Here is a 23,777-nt window from a genome sequence, read left to right on the forward strand (position 1 = left end):
TGCTATGAGAATACAACATCTGCTTTAGAGTCAGATTGCTCGTCAAACTCTTTGTCATGCACAATTGCTCCAACTTGAGCCACAAAGCAGCCGATATCTTCTCCTTCAAAACATCTTGCAGTAAATTGTTGGATAAATAAAGTTGGATTTGTGCTAAAGCCTTCTGATCCTTCCGTTGTTTCTCCTCCATAGACAAGTTTGTTGGCATCCTATCAAAACCCAGCAAAGCATCATCAAGATCCATCTACGTCAACACAGCTCTCACATTTACTTGCCACAACGAAAATCTTGTATTGCGATCCAATAGCGAAATTTCATACTTTAACGAATTCATCTCAAAAATATCAATCAAATCACGAAGAACTTGCAACCTGTAACACCCAAAACTGAAAACTGCCGAACGTGCAAGGGGCAAAATAGTCCAGAGCCACAATTTTGCCCAAAACTGAAATTGGACACCACCACAAGGTTCGTCTCGTCGTCCGGAGAAAACTGCCTGAAGACACCGTCGTCGAAAACCGCCGCACGCGCTGCCACTCTCCTCGCCAAAGTTTCACCACCGGCGATTGGCCGGAAACGCGCCGACGACATGTGATCCTTTCTGGACTGTTTCTGCTTGCTGAGTCCACTGGTGGTGTTCGTTTCTCCAAATTCTTACTGGTTTGACTAGAAAAAGTAAAAGCAGATCCGACAAAGAATCGAAAAATTGGACAAGTTCGTTTTCTGATTTTCTGGTAATTTTCAGACGATTTTCCGATCAGTTTCAGGCCAAAAATCCACCAATAACCCCGCTCTGATACCATTTGTTGAGACCGATTGACCAATGATGTGGGAATTGAGATTTAATGAATTTCACTTGTTGTAATTGAAGTATTGAACAAGATCACAAATAACCCAAGAACAATATTAAAGTAAGTAAAAGAAAAACTAACAGAAGGAACGATATTTTATTAATTCACTATGAAAGGAGTGTACAATACAGCAAAAGGCTCCAATAAAACTGACAGAGGAGCCTTGTATTTATAGTATAAAATCTAGCCCTAAAAGAGTCCTAAAAAAGGTAAGAAATCTAATGTAATTTAAACTCCTATTTGAGTCACACTTCTAACATAAATTACACCAGAAAGAGCGTTGTTCAGCAAATCAAGCACTTGTAATTCAGTGCAGAGTGCTACAATTGAAGGCAGTGGTCCAGAAAATGAATTCGAATGAGCAACCATCGATAAACATGTCATCATCCAACTCGCCTAGAAAATGCACGAGAAGGACCACGAGGAGGACCACCATCGACAAACACTATGTCATCACTCTTTGATTTCTGAACTGATTTGGGTGTTGCTACCATGTATTAGCTAAATGTGGATTTTTGTATAAACTTGCATGTTTATTAGATGATGGATTTGAGGATGTTGTGGTGGTAGTGGTTGGTACAGACGGTGGTTGTTTGGAGGTGGCAGAGACCGTGACCTTGGGTTTGGTTTGGTTCGGTTCGGTTCGATGGATTGGGGTGAGTATTAGATGATGGATTTGAGGATGTTGTGGTGGTAGTGGTTGGTACAAACGGTGGGAATTTGGAGGTGGCGGAGACAGTGGCCTTGGGTTTGGTTCGGTTCGATTCGATGGATTGGGGTGAGAAAGAAGAAGTCTTTTTCCATTTCTTTTATTTTTTATTTTTGATGTAACATATTTAATTGTTCATAATAGAAAAATGTAAATTTATCATTCTGACCCTTTATAAATAGTTAAAATATGGTCAAATTAATTTTTTATAATCAGCTAATGGAAAAGTAGACGGATTTCATCCATTTGGACTCCGAACATATATTTTTGAAAGGTTGGAGATCGTTGCTGGCATAAATTGAAAGTTAGTGTAAAATCTGCAAAAATTGAAAATGTTAGGGAACTTGTAACAAGTTTCCCTTTCATTGATTTTTGTTACAAACTTATTAACAGTTTGAAATTCCGTGTGTTTCATGGTGTTAATGCAGTGACTATAAATCAGTAGTCGAGAAAAATATATCTGTTGCCCCAACCAAAGATCAAAACCCAGTGGACAAGGAATAGCTTGATCACAAAAAATAATTTGCCAGAAATAGGATCAATTGCTTCAGCCTTGATACTGCGCGCATGAATTTAATGGAATGAAATCAAAGCGATTACAATGCTTTATTTAAGTTTGAAGTCTTCTCTTTGATGGTACAATTTAATACTTTTACTTATGTCTACCACCTTCACTGACTCCTAGACACGAGCAAAATTAAGTAATTTATGTGTTGGTTAACAATTAACATAACAAATTCAAATAACATAAACATAAGAAGAGAGCTAGAAAGTAAGCTTTGTGGAATCACGTTGAGAACGTTGTTTTAAAGTCATATGACATTCCCTTTGTGCGAGCATTTTTGACACTACACGGCTTCCATATAAAACCTTCTAGCTCACAAGCAATTCTCCTTTTGTGGGTACGATCACAAGAACGTAAAGAACGAGCTTTTATCAAGTTACCAAAATAGTAGAATATAATATAGAAATGTATAGAGAATATATGATCCTTCACTTTATTAAACAGCAGCCTGCGTTTCCGACTCGAAAGGAATTGAAAATGAAAGAAGAATTTGTGTACTTTATATGGAGTGGAGTGACTATCCTTAATCTCCACTTCCCATTTTGTTCTTTTTTTTATGGTTATATTTTCCAAACGATATATCACCTCCATTTAATGTAAACCCCTGTAATAATGAAAATTAATCCAATTAAAATGTAAGTTATACAAAGCCCTAGTTTGGTGAGATTAAAATTAAATTTTAAAAATTTTTTAATAAACACCGTTGAAATGTATAGTCAACAAGTTGTCAATCCCACATAATGTGAATCCCTACAAACGAAGGCTCTAATTATTAATTTTAATTTTGTGTTAAAACTGAAATTGAAAAGAAATTTTTAATTTTGGAAATTAAAATTTTTATTTTCTATTACAACAATCACCATTATTACTAATTAGACTTCTACCTTAAAAATGCAGACAAAAAAAAGAACGGAAAATGGTTTTAAAAAAATGAAAATAATTTATCAAAATTCAAAGTGTCCTCGTATATAATGTAGTGTAAAATCGTATTCCGTCAAAAGCATGCTAATACATAAACTGATAATCATATAAAATAAATGCATGTAAGTGCGTATTTATTGCAATTCAAGAGAAATAAAAGGTTATGAAGATTTGAAATAACATATTAAAAAAAAAAACCCAGAAAATGGTAATAAAAGTTTGAAGCAGAAGGCTTACTTTGTAGCCGAAGAGAGCACATTTGTAATGAAAATTCTGGTAATTCGATTAACTTGCTTTTCTACACTTTCAATACCTGATCCAAAATCAAACATTTTGTTTGAATTGTGATGCCAATTTTGGAATTACAACTCAAACTCTTGGGCTATGATGAAACCGGGTTGAGGCCCAATTGATTGGATACTACACACATTGCCCGATAATACAATGAGGAGGCCCAAAACCCGAGCCCATATACATGGCCACATGTGATACTCCGGACCGTTGGATCCCCCTAACCTAGATCAACCGTGATGAGCTCCCTTATATATATATATATCGCGTCTGATATTTTCCTAACCCTAATTCATTTTACGCATTTTCTCTCTAACACCTTTAGAACTCTCTAGACTAGGGTTTGCTGAATCGCTTCTTCTCCCTTCGATCTCTCTTCGTCTACTTTGTGGTTTTCCCTTGAATCTTCTGTGATCTTGGGTGGTATTCTTTGTGATCTAAAGAGTCTATGTGATTCTAGAGAGAAAGGAAAGGAGTCGATACTGGTTTTGGGGGTTTTCAGTTGGTCCGTTGAAGTAGCCAAGTTTAGTCTGCGTTGGCTTGGGATTTTTGGGGTTTCCTATTGTACAGAAGGGTACAATGTCTTTCTGAGCCCAAAATCGATAATACCTTGAGTCTTGGTAGTCGAATGGAGTCTGTGATGTTTTAACAGAAACAATTTCTGAACTATACTTTGTGTATTTTTCCGATTCTGGTGTAATAGTGGTATCAGAGCTTAGTGTGGTGTTTAATCTCCGTTCGAAGAAGATCTGGTTGTAAGAAATCAATTCTTACAGTCAGATCTTGAGGGGTTACCTAGGGTTTCGATTTTTTTTGAAAACCCTATATCTGTTTTTTTTTGTTAAATGATCTCATATATTCTTAATTAATACTTCTGAGTGTATATTGGACTGACGATTGTTATTGTGTGTGACTCATTAGACCCCTGCAGGCGTATCTTCAGGTGAACTCTTGGTTCGAGTATGATTCTTGAGTGACCAGTAGCGTTCTTGTGGCTTTCTTGGTCGATTAGTAGTCTTAACTTGACTACTGCTGTGGTTTGCATCCTCTACTTAACATTTTACTCAATCTGCAATGCCAAAATATATGTTATATGCATGCTGATTCTGAAGTAAATTGTTATACAGTTGAAATAGATCTTCTTGTGAACTATGATATACGTTTATAGTTAAAATTTGGTGAACTGCATTCGTTTATTGTTTCTTTGTGATACATTCATAATATCCTTGCTTAGGGTTCTGAAGTCCCAAATTGAGCCTTGACCTGAGGACTTGATCTTCACGGAATCCTGGTGAATTTGGGCATTTTGGGGTCTGAAGTGTATTGCATCATTCATTCTATCTTTCCTGGATATTGTGAATTCCCTAGGTGTTGTTATTTTTCCTTTGATTCTCAAGTCTTCTAGATACTGAATAATTTGTTTTGATTCTTGTTACCTTTCAAATTTTATTCTGTATCTATCTATTCTGTTGAACACTGAACTTCAATTAATTCTTTCTTTTGATTGATTAAGAACTCCAAATGTCAACTGCTAAGTTTGAACTTGGAGTTTTTAATGGAAAAGGAGACTTCCCCATTTGGCAACAAAAAATGAGAGGGATCGTTGGTCAACAGAAAGTTGTAAAAGCTATAACTGCTGATTTTCCTGAGACTATGACTGAAGAACAAAAAACAGAATCCGATGAACTTGCTTATACCTCTATCATATTGCATTTATCTGACCAAGTGTTAAGAAAGATTGGAAAACTTGATAAGGCTAAAGCTTTATGGGATAAACTTGAAGAACTGTATTTAACAAAGTCTTTACCAAATAAAATATTTCTTTTGGAAAGTTTTTTCAGTTTTAAAATAGACCTTTCCAAAGATTTAGAAGACAATCTTCACATCTTTAATAAACTTGTTCAAGATATAACTAATGCGGGTGATAAAGTTTCTGAAGAATACAAAGCTGTTATTCTTCTAAACTCATTACCTGAAGCCTATAAAGATGTTAAAACTGCTATTAAGTATGATAGGGATGAGTTAACCCCTGAAGTTGTTATTAATTCTTTAAGAAGTAAAGAATTAGAACTTAAATCTGAAAGGCAGGGAAGGAATCTAAAAGTTTATTTGTTAGAGGTAGATCACTTATTAGGCAAGGTAGTAGTCATGAAAATCAGAGATATCAAGGAAATAACAATAACAAGAAGAAATGGAAAGGAAGACCTAGGTCCAAGTCTAGGACTGGAAATAGAAAGTGTTATGGATATGGAAAAACTGGTCATTTTATTAAAGATTGTTACAAGAAAAAAAATGAACAGAAAGAAAAGAGAGTGGATGAGGGTAATGTAGTTCAGCCCCCAAGGAGATAAAACTGTAGATGTCTATGTTGTTACAGAACCCATAACTAACCTGAATACTGTTAATTTTTCTGGTAATAATGACCAGAGTCAAGAGTGGATACTTGACTCTGGCTGCACCTTTCATATGACCTCTCAAAGGTCATGGTTAGAAGATTTTAAAGAAATAAACGGTGGTGAGGTGGTAAAGGGTAATAATGCAGCATGTAGAGTTTTAGGAATTGGTAGTGTGACTTTGAAATTTGAAAATGGATATATCTTTACTCTAGAAAGAGTAAGATATGTCCCTAATTTAAACAGAAATTTAATTTCAATGGGAAACCTAGATGACATTGGCCTGCAAGCCAAACTAGGTAATGGATTGTTAAAAATAATTAAAGGCTCACTTATAATTTTCAAGGGTGCCAAAAGAAATGGAATATATGTCACTAGAGCTAAAGTTATTCCAAGTCACATTGCTGAGTCCTCAACTGCTGAAATTGATGCCACTTTAAAATGGCACAACAGGTTAGCTCATGTAAGTGAAAGAGGGCTGCATATTCTGAATAAAAAAGGTGTCTTTGAAAAAGATAATATTTCAAAAATTCCATTTTGTGAACACTGCACACTTGGTAAACAACATAGACTTCATTTTAATACTGGAAGGCATAAGACTACTTCAATTCTGGAGTATGTACATGCTGATTTATGGGGACCTTCTTCTACAGTTACCCCAGAAGGAAACAAATATTTTATGTCTTTAATTGATGATTTTTCAAGAAAGGTTTTGGATTTTTCTGTTAAAACAGAAGTCAGATACATTTGAAAAATTTAAAGCTTGGAAAACCTTGATTGAAAATCAGATTGGGAAGAAAATGAAAATCTTAAGAACTGATAACGGTCTAGAATTTTGTAATGCTAATTTTGATCAATTATGCAAAGTTAGTGGGGTCCTTAAGCATAAAACTGTACCCTATACCCCTCAGCAAAATGGAGTTGCTAAGAGGATGAATAGGACCATTCTAGACAAGGTTATATGTATGATGATCAGTTCTGCTGTCCCTAAAATACTGTGGGGTGAGGCAGCTATGACAGTTGTGTATATCATTAATAGAACTCCTTCTAGTGCCTTAAATGATAAAACCCCTAAGGAGGTGTGGTATGGAAAAACTCCAGATTACAGTCACCTTAAAATTTTTGGTTGTGCTGCATTCTCCCATCAAAGTATTGGTAAACTTGAACCAAGATCCATAAAATGTGTTTTTATGGGATATCCTGAGGGTGTGAAAGGATATAGGCTGTGGGATAAGAGTGTTAAGGGGTTTAGGATGATCACAAGTAGAAATGTGACATTTAATGAGTTGGATATGCCCTACATGTCCGAAAAACATCAAAAACCTGAACCTGTGACTGATAAAAATGAGGAAACTAGGCTGCAGGTGGAGCTTAAAACACCTGCAGAACACACTGATGAAATTGAGACTGAAAATGAAGAAGTTTCGAAGCTGAAACGGAAGAGAATATAACTGTTCAAGAAGAAGGTGGAGAAGAAAATCCCTTAGAAGACTATCAGTTAGCTAGGGATAGAGATAGGAGAGAAATTAGGGAACCTCTTAGATTGAGAGACTATCTATCTCTTGCCTTATTGTCATTTCAAGATCTTGCTTTTAAAGAACCTAAATCATATGAGGAGGCTGTGAGCTGTAAAAAGAGTGGCAGCTAGCTATGGAAGAAGAAATGAACTCTTTGTTAAAGAATAACACCTGGACTTTAGTCCCAAAGCCAAAAGACAAATCCATAGTTGACTGTAAGTGGATTTATAACATAAAAGAGAGGAATAATTTGAAACAGCCCATTAGGTTTAAAACCAGATTAGTGGCAAAGGGTTTTACACAAAAACCTGGGATTGATTATAATGAGATCTTCTCACCTATGGTTAAGTATACAACCATTAGGGTCATGCTTGCTTTAGTAGCTCATTTTGACTTAGAACTTGAACAAATGGATGTAAAAACTGCTTTTTTGCAGGGAGATTTGGATGAAACCACTTATATGTGTCAGCCACCAGGTTTCATTGAGTCTAAGAAATTTGATTTTGTATGCTTATTAAAAAGATCTTTGTATGGGCTTAAACAATCACCAAGACAATGGTATAAACGTTTTGATAACTTTGTGTCATCAGTTGGTTTCCTTAGGAGCTCATTTGATCATTGTTTATACTTTAAAAAGGATAAAAATGATTCTGTAACTGTTTACCTGCTTCTGTATGTGGATGATATGTTGTTAATAGGTCAACATATGAGTGATATTAATGACATTAAAAGATCTTTATCTTCTGAATTTGAAATGAAAGACTTGGGCCATGCTAGAAGGATCCTAGGTATGGATATTAAGAGAAATAGGTCTCAACAGACTCTCTTTCTCACATAATCGTCCTATGTGGAAAAGGTGTTATCTAAATTTGCTATGCATGAATCTAAGTCTGTTACTTTACCACTTGCAAGTCATTTTCAATTAAGTAAAGATCAGTCTCCTGTGGATGAATCTGATGTGAAATATATGCAAAAAGTCCCTTATTCTAATGCTGTGGGGTCTGTTATGTATACTATGGTATGTACCAGACCTGATGTTGCTCATGCAATCAGTACCTTAAGTAGATGCATGGCCAATCCTGGCCCTGAACATTGGACTGCCTTGAAATGGTTACTTAGATATTTAAAAGGGTTCTCTAACTTGGGTTTATGTTTTAATCCAAGTAAACAAGGTATTGTGTTAAAGGGCTTTGTTGATTCTGATTATGCGGGGGACAAGGACAATAGAAAATCAACCACATCTTACATGTTTACTTTGTGTGACACTTGTGTGAGTTGGAAATCACAATTACAGTCTATTGTTGCATTATCTACTACTGAAGCAGAATATGTGGCTGCCACTGATGCCATAAAAGAGGCATTATGGCTTAAAGGATTATTATGTGAATTAAATGTTTTGTCTCATCCTGTAGTAGTATACTCAGATAGTCAGAGTGCTATTCATTTATGCAAAAATTTGTCTTTCATGAAAGAACGAAACATATAGATGTTAGGATGCATTTTATTCGTGACATTATCCTTAAGAATTCAGTAGTACTTGAAAAAATACCTACTGAATTTAATCCAGCAGATATGGAAACCAAGGTTCTTCCCCTTAATAAGTTTAAGTCTTGCTTAAAAATGCTGAAAATTGATGCTGGGTAATTCTTTGTGATTTGCAGGTACCTGTGTATCCATCTTGATGCTGTAGGCTATGAAATCAAATAAAACAAGTGGATGGAATTGCTGGTTTTTATTATTTTTTGATTTCTGGTTCAGTTTGAGTCATTGGCATCAAGGTGGAGAGTGTTTGAATTGTGATGCCAATTTTGGAATTACAACTCAAACTCTTGGGCTATGATGAAATCGGGTTGAGGCCCAATTCACTGGATACTACACACATTGCCCGATAACACAATGAGGAGGTCCAAAACCCGAGCCCATATACATGGCCATATGTGATACTCCGGACCGTTGGATACCCCTAACCTAGATCAACCGTGATGAGCTCCCTTATATATATATCACGTCTGATATTTTCCTAACCCTAATTCATTTTACGCGTTTTCTCTCTAACACCTTTAGAACTCTCTAGACTAGGGTTTGCTGAATCGCTTCTTCTCCCTTCGATCGCTCTTCGTCTACTTTGTGGTTTTCCCTTGAATCTTCTGTGATCTTGGGTGGTATTCTTTGTGATCTAAAGAGTCTATGTGATTCTAGAGAGAAAGGAAAGGAGTCGATACTGGTTTTGGGGATTTTCAGTTGGTCCGTTGAAGTAGCCAAGTTTAGTTTGTGTTGGCTTGGAATTTTTGGGGTTTCCTGTTGTATAGAAGGGTACAATGTCTTTCTGAGCCCAAAATCGATGATACCTTGAGTCTTAGTAGTCGAATGGAGTCTGTGATGTTTTGACAGAAACAATTTCTGAACTATACTTTGTGTATTTTTCTGATTCTGGTGTAATACATTTGAATAAGAAAAAAATGGATTGAGGCGAAGCAATCTTAGCCCCTATTTGGGCCTCATTATTTGAAATTTTAATGATTTGAATAATGTTTTTTTTTTTAAGAACGTGTTGTTAAAAAAGAAGAAAATTTTTGAAATTATATATAATATTATTTTATTGAAAATTGTGTGATTAATAAGAAAATAGAAAATAATGAATTATCATTCTAACGTGACAATTGAAGGCATTAGAGCGGCAAACACAGCTTCTGCAAGGACAAGTGGGAAAAAAACTGAAAGTGCCACTTATTCATCTTGGCAAATGTCGTTTGATGACGCCCAACCATGTATTTCTTATCTTGTGTTGGATTCGAACCCTGGTCCGAATTTTTGGTGCTATCAAACTATGATCCTTGGACTCGAGTACGAGTATCGAATACGGGTACGTATCTAAGTATCGAATCTTTTATTTTTTAAAATGTATGACACGGAAACATGGTTTAAAATTGTCCAAATTTCGGACACGGGTACATGAGTATATCTTTAAAATTTCAATTTTTTTCCCAAAAAAAATCACATGTGAAAAGTTAAATAATAATTAGCTGCAAATTGTTAAAATATAAACATGTCACTTAAAATAAACTAGAAATTTATAATCAAAGTCTAAAACACCAAAAAATAATAATATTAATAATATTAATAATAACATTGCAAAGTGCAAAATTAAAGTAAAAGTTAGAAATAGCAAAATGAATTACAGTAGCATCAATTCATTCTAAAAATCCATTTAATCAACCAATCCCCTCCAACTCTACTCATCATCATCAAGAACAAATGTCTCTAATTGTGGCTCATCAAGGGAAGGCTCTGCCAGTTCAATGGTTGTTTATCCATCCAAAAGAGTGTTATCTCCTCTCCGCCTACAAAACGAAAAAAGCACAAACAATTAATGTAAAATAATTAATCCAAAACATTTCCTGAAAGAAGAATAAAGATGTTAAGCTTATAGGAAACATACATAGATCCCAATATTTTGTCGGTCCTACTTTGTATGCCTCTTCATTTAACGACATTAGACGAAGATTGCAATGGACAAAGACAAGGTCTTCAATCGTACTTATCAATTTATTTCTATTGATGCTTTGAATGAACGAATAGGTACTCTAATTTCTTTCGCAACAAGATGAAGATGCTGGTTGTGAAAGCAACTTAAAAGTCAAAGATTGCAACAAAGGTGAAGAGGCACCATGATTAGCCCACCAAGAAATTGGTTCTTCAGACATTATTGCGTCAATTACATGCGGCTGATTGAAATAATTTAACCCACTACAAAATGCTCCATATTCAACGTATACAAAATGCTCCATATTAGAATTTGGAAACAGCCTCTTGAAGTATTTGCTTCTATTCATCGAAACTTCTTGATCCTCGTGTGGTGCAATTCTTAGCATTCCATTAGTTCCATCTTTCAACCAAGCTTCACAATAATATTTAGAAACTAAAAAATATGCTATACAATGTAAGGAGTATTGCTCTTGTTCCATCTACTCTCCAAAATTTGGTGAATAGTATTAAGGTTGACTTACCACCAACCATATCTATCCCTTCATGCCGAAATATAATTTTTTTTTCACATTTTCAATCATTGTGTCCCACGTATCATATATCGAATGCGAAACAAGAGAATCTGAATTAGCAACTCATAATATATTAATAATAGGCTCAATAAAGGACAACAAATAATACAAATCATCCCACCAAGTTCAGTCACAATGTACTTTTTCACTTCTTGTGCTTTATTGTCAATGTTTGCATCACTCTAAACTTTCTAGTCTGAATCCATCACCATTTTTTCTAATGCCGGCCTAACTTCTCTCAAGAGTTTGGTCATTACAATACTTGACGCGAATTTTGTGTCAGTCACCCTCAACAAACTCAACTTAGAGTATTTATTGTATATTGCTAGTGCCATACCATGATTGACAATAAAATTCCGAGTAGTTTGTACATCTCTCACCAAACCAGCAATCCACTTACAATTTGCATATTGAGGTGATTTTTCAGAAGGATCACAAATACTTTTTAAAGCCAAATTCAAACTATGTACCACACAAGAAGTCCAAACGATATAAGGACACCTAGATTCATGCTTAACCAAGCAGCTTTGCAATTGCCTACATTATCTGTGACTTGAACGACATTTTCTCCAACTTTCTTGATTGCATTTATAAACAACGTTGCAACATAATCACAATTTTTTATATTTCCAGTAGCATCAATTGACTTAATAAACATTGCTCCAACAGCAGAACAGCCATAATATTTATAAGATGTCTTTTCTACCTATCTGACCATCCATCTTTTCCTCCAAGAGTCTCTATGGGTTGAAGTTTCCAGTTAATATGCTCCTTTTTCTTGGGCAAGCAATGTAGTACGCTGCCTATTATATGAAGGAGGAGTGTAACCTGCCAAGTTGCTATTGGCCAAGGTTTGGGAATACCGTCTAAAGTAGGGAGATTTTGCAAAGTTGAATGATAAAGCACTTGCATATGGGCAGCCTCTTTATCAGCTACATCACTTTGTGCCATGTTGAATAACTTTTCCAAAGGTCCATATCCTTTTTTTCATTTTTTTTTTTTTTTTTTTGGTGACAAATCTGAACCATCGGATGGAGAAATATATTCTACCTTTTTCTTTCATTGTACTCGTGATTTTTTCCATTTAGCTTGCTCACGTTCCCTCGTGATCTCTCATAGTATGTCATCAGTCACAACCTCACAAGGTTGAACCCCATCATTGGAAAGTTTTAGCAAATGAGCCTTCACTTAAGAATATGATCCGGTCACTTTCTTGCTACAGTAGTTGCAACTCCAAGTGCGATTTCCTCCTCCACCTAATGCCGTACATAGAATTTTGACATGATTCCATAATGGCTTATCATCAAATTTGCCCACGAATAGATGGTCTTACAAGTGATTTTTGTGTTTGCGGATTTTCCTGTGAAGAGCTAGCTGGGTTCATCGCTGATGGTTGTATTTGGTCTAGCAGATTTTCTTGTAAAGAATGGCGAACCGTTGCTACTTGCTTGAAGAAGGAAATGGACTTGGGTTGTTTCGTCTTCCAATAAAATATGCTCCAATGAAATGTTAGAATGTTTACTCTTCCAATAACATCAATTAAGTTGGATGCACAGTCCAATTGGATTATAGTTGTAAAAGTCCATTTTAATACATATGATATGACTTATAATACAGTAGACTGAACCGTTTTCTTTGACTTGGGAGATGAAGAAAACGATTTTTATTTTGAAAAGTGAATGGTAGAATTAGGAATTTCAATTTATATTTGTAGAGCATATATATGGAGATAATTTATGTTAATTAAGGAACAAGAACCTCTTTCTATTTGGGTTTCCATATACTTAGAGAAAACGAGTGATATTTATAGGAGAGAATATTCAATGCTAAGGAACTAAAACGGGAAAACTCCATTTTTCTTATATAAATTAGATTAGCGAAATACATATCATGTTAATTATAAAGTAGTAGTAAAAACCCACACTTTATGACAATTTTCTCACTTATTTAATAATGTGACATCCATATAACGTGACATCGTGTGGTCGAATATCAAAATAGTATAAGATCAACTATTACTGTAGACACACGACAAGTTAATTGAGTTCCAGATAGATGACGAATCAATCACTAACCAGTGTTTCATTTGGAGACTAGATGAGTTTAATCGTGACATAGTATGATCGAATCTCAAAATATTATACGATCGACTATTAATGTAGGTAGACGACAAGTTAACTGAATTCTAGATAAATGATGAATCAATCACTAACCAGTGATTCGTTTAGAGACTAGTTGAGTTTAATCATGATATATTGTAATCGAATCTCAAAATAGTATACGATCGACTATTACTGTAGATAGACTATAAGTTGATTGAGTTTTAGATAGATGTTGAATCGACTAGTGACCAGTGTTTCATTTGAAGACTAGTAGAGTTTAATCGTGATATAGTGTGATCGAATCTCAAAATAGTATATAAATGACTATTACTATAGATAGATGACAAGTTAATTGAGTTCCAAATAGATGTTGAATCGATTAGTGTCCAGTCTTTTCGTTTGGAGACTAGTTGAATTCAATCGTGATGTGTGATCGCATTTCAAATCATATAAGATCAATCATTATTGTAGATAGATCAAGTTTGTTAATGTTTTCACAATCTAAAAAAAGTTTGAAATTTTTAATTCATTTTTCCTTTTTCTTAAGAAGGTTTGGTGTTGGCACCAATTTGTGCTATTATTGTTTCTTTGCAAATCTGTGAAAGCTATGTTCAATTTGTGATTCATACTTGATAATAATATGGCTTTTGCTAAGTTTAAAGTTAATCAGTTTGATGGAAAATGTGATTTCATTATGTGGAGTCAAAAAATGAAGGCTATTTTAATGCAAATGAGGCATGTTAAGGCCCTAGATGATAGTTGGCTTGCTGATTACCTCCTGCAAAGAAAGCTGAACTTGATTAAGTTGCTTGGAGTACCATCTTTTTGTATTTATTTGAACATGTAATAAGAAGTATTGTTGAAACAAAAACTGCTTCTGAATTGTGGACTAAACTTCATGATAAATATGTGACAAAAACTACTCCAAATAAATGCTTTTTATTGAAACAATTCTCTTTTTTTTAAAATGGATCCCTCAGTTGATTTGGATGAAAACTTAAACAAATTTACAAAACTTACCTAAGACTTAGCCAACTATGATGAAAAACTTTCAAAAGATCAAATGGTTGTTGCCTTGTTAAACTCCATTAGTGATAGATATAAGGACATCAAGGTTGCCTGATATGATCCGAGATAGGCACCGAACTACCAAAGATTTATTGAATGTTGACGAGCAATCGAGACCAAGGTTGGAGCTTAATTGGAAGCTAAAAAGGGTTGATAAAGATAGCAAATCTCATGATCAAGGTTTGGAATTTAAAATGTGGGAATTAACGTGCAATGTCATAAGTTTCATGATTGGCAAGAAGAGACTAAGTGCAAAGTCGGATTTGATCATAGCCAATCAAATCATGCAATCAAGCGTCGAGGTTACCGGGCTACAAAGGATGATGTTTGCAAGCTTAATGTCGAGTTACATATTAGTTATAAAGGCGAAATCATGTTCGGAACATTACATTCAAAGTTTTGGACAATATATGGAAAAACGAGCAGTGTGTATTAAAATGGGCACAACTTTTAGCTCAGGTATTAGATTTTCGCCCATGAGTACAATTCGGAATCGTCACAAAATTCTGCACATGAAAAAGTTGGTATTGGAATTTAATACTATGCGAACGCATAGTATAAAAGGCATGCGATCACATAGACAATTCTCAAGACCAAATTAAAGAATTTCAAATGAACTATACAACTGCATTGTATTATACTATGCAACCGCATAGTGTAATTTCGGGCAAAAATTTTCCTTTTTCGCGATTTTTCATATTTTGCTAGATTTTTTTTCCATATATTTATAATCTTGGACGAATAATGCATGATTTTACTAGATTTTTTTAGGTTTTTACAATTAATATAAATATAGGAATTCTCTTTCATTGTATTGATACAATTAACACATTATTATTAAGTGAATTAAATTGCAAGGCATATTGCTTTCTTCCATTCTTCATTGAATAACTTGAACTTATCAAGAATCACAGTTCTTGTGGAGTTCTACAATTCGGGTGCATGCCTTGGATAGTGTAATCAAGGAGTCCTTCAAGCAACGTTCTTACCGGGTTTTTAAGTTCATTAATTTGAGGTTAAGCTCTAAACCTTTAATTAGGCTTTTCTAGGTTTTTGTAACAATCTCGTTGTGGATTTCATAATTAAAGCTTGTACGTGGTTTGCATCATTGCCCCAGAGTATGGTAAGGGAAGAACTTACCACTTATATTATGATAAACTCATTAAGGAATAAGGCTTTAGAGATGAAAGCAGAGTCCAGTAATAATAAAAATGGAGATAATCTACTAGCAAGAGGAAAAGTCTCTGGTAAATCCAATTATCATTCTAAACCTTAGATTGACAATAATAAAAACAAGTTAAGCGATAAGAACAAGTCCAAAAATAAGGCTAAAGGGAAGAAATGTTATTACTATGGGAAATCGGATCATTTTGCTAAAGATTGTTTTAAGAAGAAAATGGTTATAAAGAGAAGGATTTTAACGATGGGAATAATGCTTTATTGTATAATAAAGCTAAAGCTAAAACTGATTTAGTCCTTGTTAATATGAAAAAATCACTGAGTGATGAATGGATATTTGACTTAGACTGTTCTTTTCATATGTTTAAAAAAAAAAAAAAAAAGCTACTTCATTGACTTTGAAACTACAGGAGGGTAGGTTTTAATATGTAACAATTTTACCTGTAAAGTAAAAGGAATAGGTACTATAAATTTGTTATTGAATAATGGTCATGTCCTATTCCTGAAATGAGTAAGGTATGTTCACGAGTTAAAAAGGAACTTGTTGTCCTTAAGAATGTTAGATAACATAGAGTTTAACATAAATTTGGGTCAATGACACATTAAAATTCTTATGGGCAATGACTTACTCATTAGCTCCCCTAAAAGACATGGCCTTTATTTCCTAAGCGCTAAACAACTACTTGGCTTGACAGTTCCTGCGTTATCTGAAAACTTTACACACTTGCAAAATTATGGCATAATAGACTTGACCATATTGACAAAAAGAGTTCGAACTCTATAAAATTAAAAATTAAAGGGAGTTTTTGGAAATGTGAATTTTGGTGATTTTGATTCTTGTAAACAATGTGTTATAGGGAAACAAGTCAAACTACCTTTTCCCATAGGAATCCATAAATCCAAATAAATTTTGGAATACTTGTATATGGATTTGTGGGGACCTGCTGCTGTGAGCACTCTATTTGGCTTTTGATATTTTTTTATTGATCATTGATGATTTTTCAAGAAAAATTTGGATTTTCCTACTAAAAAATAAAGATGAGACATTATCTTTCTTTAGCAATTGGAAGACAGATAATGGTTTGGAATTTTGTAACAATGAATTCAACAATCTTCATAAAGAACATGGTATTTTAAGACATAAAATAGTTACATGTACTCCTCAACAAAATGGAATTGCTGAAAGGATAAATCAAACTCTATTGAATAAAATTAGATGCATGCTGTTGAGTTTTGGATTGCCTAAACTGTTCTGGGCCGAAGCTGTTAAAACTGCTACATATTTTATTAATAGAAGTCCTACCAAAACCTTAAACTTTAACGTACCTGAATCTGTTTGGTCAAATAATCATGTACATTATTTTTATTGTGTTGCATATGCTCATCAAAACATTTAAAAATCAAAACCCATGTCACTTAAATGTGTTTTCTCGGGCTATAATGAAAGTGTTAAAGGTTACAAATTATGGGTAAATTTTGAAAAAGGGTATAGAGTTATTATTAGAAAAGATGTCGTCTTTAATGAAACTCTAATACCATATTTAACAAGAAAAGAAGGTGTATTGACTGATAAAAATGCTCAGAGGTGGAGTCTGCTCATATTGAGCAAGATACTTCTATACCTGTTGTAGATGAAACTGCTTCTGGAGGAACTGAAAATGATCAAGAAGTTGATCGGTCCAACTTATCTAATTCCATTCGCTAATCCCTTAATGAGTACCAATTCACTACAGATAGGTAGAGAATGCGAATTAGACCATTTACTGGATTTGACAATAATGACTCGTTTCTTTATTCACTTATCAAGAGCAGTTTGAAAATGAACCAAGCTCCTATGAAGATGCCATTAGGTGTAATGAAAGTAAAAACTGGATAGTTGCCATGGAAGATAAAATGTTTAGACTTCTCAAAAAATAAAACTTGGGTTCTTGTTTACAGACCTAAAAGACAAAAATTGATAGATTGTAAGTAGATCTATAAGGTAAAACAAGGAGAAGAAGATGACAAAAATGTTAGGTATAAAGCTAGACTAATAGCAAAAGAGTTTATAAAAAAAAAAAAAGGTGTTAATTACACTGAAATTTTTTCTCTTGTAGCTAAATATACCACTATTAGATGTTTGATTGCCCTTGTTGTTCAATTTAAATGGGAACTTGAGCAACTTGATGTTAATTTTATTTTATTTTTTGTACGCTGAACATGATGAAATAATTTACATAAGACAGCCTGTTGGTTTTCAAAATGGAGATATTGAAAATGCTATTTGTCTCTTAAGAAAAATCATAATATGGCTTAAAACAAGCACCTAGACAATAGCATTACCTTCATTTTGAAGCTTGGCTTCAAAAGGAGTCAATATGACGACTGTCTATATTGTAAAGGTGATAAAGGTAAAAATTCTTTATATTTAGTCTTTTATGTGGATGATTTGCTGCTTGCTTGCTGTGATAAAACTGAGATTGATAATATTAAATCAAAACTGAAATCTGAGTTTGAAATGAAAGATATTGGTTCTGCTAAAAAGATATTAGGCATGCAGATATAGAGAAATGAAGAAAAAGACTTGTTACTTCAGAATCAACATCATTATGTAGTTAACATTCTAAAGAAATTCAATATGCATGACAATAAACCTGTAACCTTACCACTTGCAAATCATTTTAAGTTGTCTATTGACTATTGCCCTAAATCTGAAAATGAGTGTGCTAGAATGTTTAAAGTTCCTTGTGCAAATGTTAATAGCTCTATTATGTACTTAATGGTTTGCACCATGCTTGATCTTGCATATGGTATTACCACTCTAGGCAATTCAATTGCCTAGAATTTATTTTCTTTCTATGCAAATTTAATGCTTACAATCAAATGCACCATAAGATTTCTTTCACAGAAGAAAACATCTTTTCCCACTAAAATTAATGTACAGTGATATTAGCTCAAATTATCTACCATTTTCAACAAATCTCCACACAAAAGTTAAAAATTAAAAACAAAGTAGGCAACATAATCGAGTAGTGCCTCAAAACGAGTTGAAATATAAAAAAAAAGTTCAATGAGGTCACGCCATAAAAAGATATTATACGCCAAATAAGATCTAGTTTAGAAAATTAAGTTAATGACTCTCATGAGAAAGTGGATCACGTACTCAAGCAATTACAGATTTGGATGATAATCCTAATTGTCGCACCAAATCTTCGTAGCTTTCCTTGTCAAATAGAAAATCAACACCCATCCAGTAAATATAACATGATGAAGCAAGATAAATATAAGCAAAGAATATATATGCACCAGTAAAAAATATCGTTATTAAACACAAGTCACAAAGAACTTGGACAATCATTCATTTCAAACAATTGAAAATTTTGACAAAAATGCAATAAAATAATATATGATTGAATGTAATATATGTCATAAGAAACTAGAATTTGCAGAGCCACTAATATCAAATAATTATGCTATAGGAACAGAAAATTTGACATAATGTCACATGACATTTTATAATTAGACTGTTTTAACTACAGTCAACTGTCCCATCCAATCACCTCCCACCACATCTTTTGTCACTACATATAGCCGAATTCTTCTGGCAAAATAGCATTATTCACAAACAAAAAGACTGATTGAGGGAGAATTTAATGGATCCATCCCTTTTGGAAGCAAATAATTCACAAGCTTCGATGATAAATATACTTAGCCTCTGTTTAGTTAAAACTTTTATCTAGGTTTTTATCAAAATCAAAGTTGAAGTCATTAATTAATTTTAATCACATATTTCATTGGATCCACAACTTTTTAACAACACATTTCATCAACTTTTATCAAAATCTGCCAAAAATCCAATTGTAACCATCCAAAGCCAATGTCCCAAAAAACTAGTAATAACTAGTTTTCCAAATCTCTCATATATAGTGCCACCCAATAACGGTGAAAAAATAAGTTAAAAAACTATCAATCGGTCTTTAATATGAGCATGTTTGAGAAGTGTTTATAGGCGATTAAAATTATAAAAAGTGATAAATAAATGGCTAGTACTTATAGATTCCTCGAAATGTATGTATAAAAAGTGATTCAAGTGTTTATAAACGCTTCATAAATATGGGCCACATAGGTTATAACATACGATGTCTTTTGTGGATTACAAACAACTCAATCTTAATCGTGGTGAGTTTAATCATTTTAAAGTATGATTTTAGATATCCTGGTTGTCTCGTAGTATCAAAAACACATTATTTTTTTGGATTACAGTGGACGACGTAAACATAGGCAATATGTACTAGTGCAACCAAAATTTTCAATTCATTGAATATTAATATCTGGTATTAATCATTTATTTATGTTGATTATTCAATTTTCACTTTCAACGTCTTCCAATTTTTCAATTTGTGTAAATCATGTCAAACGTAGCTACATCATTTGAATATAGTACTTGACAATGTCTTGAGCTAGGGGTCAAACAGTGTATGACAAATTGTCATGCACTGCTTCACATGTATTACTTGACATGTACAATTATCAAACATCATGCCAAGCACATTGTATCTTGCTTGACATCTATAACTATCAAATCCGCTTAGTTCACTTCCAAGAAATAGGCAACACGTGTTCTGAGCTTTGTGTATTTGTTCAAGTAAGATGAGAAAAATATTGCTTTAAAAGAAGTCGAAGTTTAAGAATAAACCAAGCATTATCACCATAAAATTTAAGGTCGGTTACACAAATCCTTCGCCGCTCTTTTTTCTTCATTTTTAGTTCTAGAAGATACACGGAAACTGGGTCTGTATCATCCTATAGCAGCTTTGGTCAACCTCTCCTTTTAACATGTTCTATAAAGATTACATCACTCTTACAAATTAGAGTTTCTTTGGGTCTATGCAATTCATATCCCAGCCACTTAGGTCAAGACCCCCTTAATTAAATCTCAACCAGTCCTACCTTTTCTTCTAGGTGATATTCTCTTGCTTATTCTAGTTTTGCCATACATCCATATTGCATCCGCATTTCTGCTATATTATTCTTAGGGGTTGTTGGTTGCTGTGAAGTAATATGCGAGATGGATGACTGGGTTGGAACCTTGATGCCCTTTCTAAAAGACCCAAATCTTACCATTATGTCTAAATTTATTGGAGTAAAAAGTAACAACATGGTTTAGTTAGATTGCTCATATTTATCTTTATGCTCAATGACCGAAAATTACACACTCGAAAAATTAAATTAAAATTTTCTCGTTTAATTCAAAAATATTTGGAAAGATCACTGAAGGCAACGTGTTAGCACTTAGCAGCAACAAATTTTCCAGCGTCCATCGGATATTCTTCTGTGTGACAGATACTACAAGAAATTTTCACAACACTATCACAGCACATTTAAGCTATAGATTAAATGCACTAGACTGGGAAAAAATCGCTCATTTTTTTGTTATTAGTCTCTAGATCAAATATCTAAAATTCAAAAGTAAGTTACTAACTAAAGTTGCTATGTAATGCAATATTTAACTTTTATATGGAATTATATATTTCCAACTTCGTCGAATTTGAGTTATATCTATAGAAGATAATTATGAAGAACAAATTTTGAGACATTAATTACTTCTTGTTTAAATTCCCAAACTAAATAAAGCCCCAGAGGTATACCATTCTATTACTTGAATAGAATTCTCAAGAACTACAGGGAGGCAAATAGGAGTGTACAAGCAAAACTAATAACATGGCATATCACAAGCTGAACCCCAAAAACAGGAAGAAGGAACCACCCATATGACCATAGAACAAGTTTACCTTTAGCAGAAATTGTGCCTCCTGTTACACATCCCGCAACAACTGTATTTTTGGTGTCATGCTTGGCCTGGGCCTTCAAATAAATCACCAATGGTCATCCTCTCCAAATAATTTCAAGGAAAAAAAGATGAACCTAACCATTTTCAACTTCATATTCCTGATAAAGTAATGTACATACCTTCTCAATGACACATTCGGCAGCAGAGAAGATGAAACCCATAACAGCAAAGGCTTTACAGGAAATCCAGCTCCTTCGACCCATCTGCATCGCAGTGTATATTAACTGTTGCCTTCCAGTCATTTCATCCTGCAGTATTGGATTGTCCAATGCCCAAGAAACAGGTCCATAAACAACCCCAACCCACCTCCTACAAAATAGTATTGGATTCAAAGATCCAAACAAAATTCAGAAAAGAAAGAAAGAAAGAGAATTTCAGAAAATACCCATGACTCCACTAACAACGATGCGAACGGCACAATTGTTCCAAATGTCCTGGCCCCGTATTTCCTCTACTGTGAGGAGGCAAATCGGTTCAAATGGCGGCTTTGGTTCATCTTGTGAACTTGAAGAAGCACTCTGCAATTCATTTTCGGGATTGGTACTCATGCTGGCGATCTGTTCGAGGATACCCTCTTAAAGTTTACATTAAATGCTGATGGAAATATCATTCCTCATAGAACCTCAAATGTGACTTCCACATTGGATATTCTGTTATATCAAAGTTTCAAGCTTGCAATTATTACATTAAATGCTGATGGAAATATCATTCCTCATAGAACCTCAAATGTGACTTCAACATTGGATATTCTGTTATATCATTCAAGATTGGTACTCATGCTGGCGATCTGTTCGAGGATAGCCTCTTAAAGTTTACATTAAATCCTGATGGAAATATCACTCCTCATAGAACCTCAAATGTGACTTCCACATTGGATATTCTGTTATATCAATGTTTCAAGCTTGCAATTATTACTGATATAAGAGATTGTTAGTTTGATTGACAACATATATTTTGGAGGAGATATATAAAGCTGTCTATGCGTGTTCTGACTATTGTAGTGTGCACACTAAAAGGTTGGAGAAAATCGAACTTGACAAATAGTCGAATACCTGAAGTACATAAAATTAATTCCACCCAAAAAAGCAGCTTAAAAAATGGTGAATTTGCACATCCATGGTAACAAATAATTAAAAATCGGATACACCTCAGCCAAAAACGGCAAGACTCATCAACCAAGAACTCAATAAAGAATACTTCAGATTAACAAAGGAAGCAGAATACTGTCACTAAATGGTTGACAATTACTAACCTATGGTTGATAAAATCAATGTCTCCTACCAAGGCTGCACTAAAAATCAAAAACTTATACAGAAATAATTGTAAAAACAAATAACCATAGAAAAAAACATACCTTGAGTCTCTAGCAGTAGAGCACCCGGGCAATGGGTTTAAAGAAAGCTAGGGTTTTGGCCCGTCATATCAGCCATCACAAGTAGTAATTATGTTCCATGACCAAAGAATATAGAAATATTATTGACTGAAAAATTAGAAAAGGGAAGAAAAGAAAATGGGTAATTATATTGACATTTATTGTAAATAATATGAATATTAGTGTATGATAATTATATTATTGCAATCTTAGTTTTTATTAATATTATTGTATATTTATTTCTTTTCTATAAATATGGGACTCTAGTTGTCAATGAAATACACTAGTCTATAAATTTCTCTACTTTTTTCTTTAATTTACAACAAGTTATCATCACGAATTTTTTTAATGGAAAAAATCATATTGCAGGTATATTCTTTACACCATTTCAAAAATCAAGTAAATAGTATGAAAAATCAGGTATATTTTTAATTAATTAAAATATTTTTTAAATAAAGATAATAAAATTACAGTTGAGCGATTAATGGTTACAGATTCATAATTATTGGTCATAGATTTATTTACTGGTTATATATCGTCAAATCAAATGGTCACAAATTATTTCGTGGTCACAAATCAAAAATTTTGTAAGTCAAATTATTTTGAGGTCACAGATCATTTAAATTACAGGCTACATTTTATAGATGTGTCACATAGGTCACAAATTATTTTTTAGTCATACACACCTAATTTTTTGTCGCAAATCAGCGAAATAGTTGGTTACAAACCTTAAAATAGTTGGTCACAGATTCCAAACACCCCTACCACCGATCGCGATTCAACACCAATTTTGGTCACAAGTAACCACACCACTACGTCACCAAACCCTATCCCGATCCAATTCCACCACAATACTTGGTCACAAACACTACCCACGCCCATCACGACACCACCAACAACAACAATACCACCACCACCACA

The 23,777-nt window shown here is 33.8% G+C and overlaps 1 pseudogene; it reads right to left on the reverse strand.

The window, feature by feature from the left end:
- Nucleotides 1-21,091: 21,091 nt before the first annotated feature.
- On the reverse strand, nt 21,092-22,828 carry LOC111369424 (annotated as a pseudogene).
- Nucleotides 22,829-23,777: the final 949 nt, after the last annotated feature.

The sequence above is a fragment of the Olea europaea genome, chromosome 20, assembly GCF_002742605.1.
Source record: "Olea europaea var. sylvestris chromosome 20, O_europaea_v1, whole genome shotgun sequence".
Taxonomy (NCBI): domain Eukaryota; kingdom Viridiplantae; phylum Streptophyta; class Magnoliopsida; order Lamiales; family Oleaceae; genus Olea; species Olea europaea.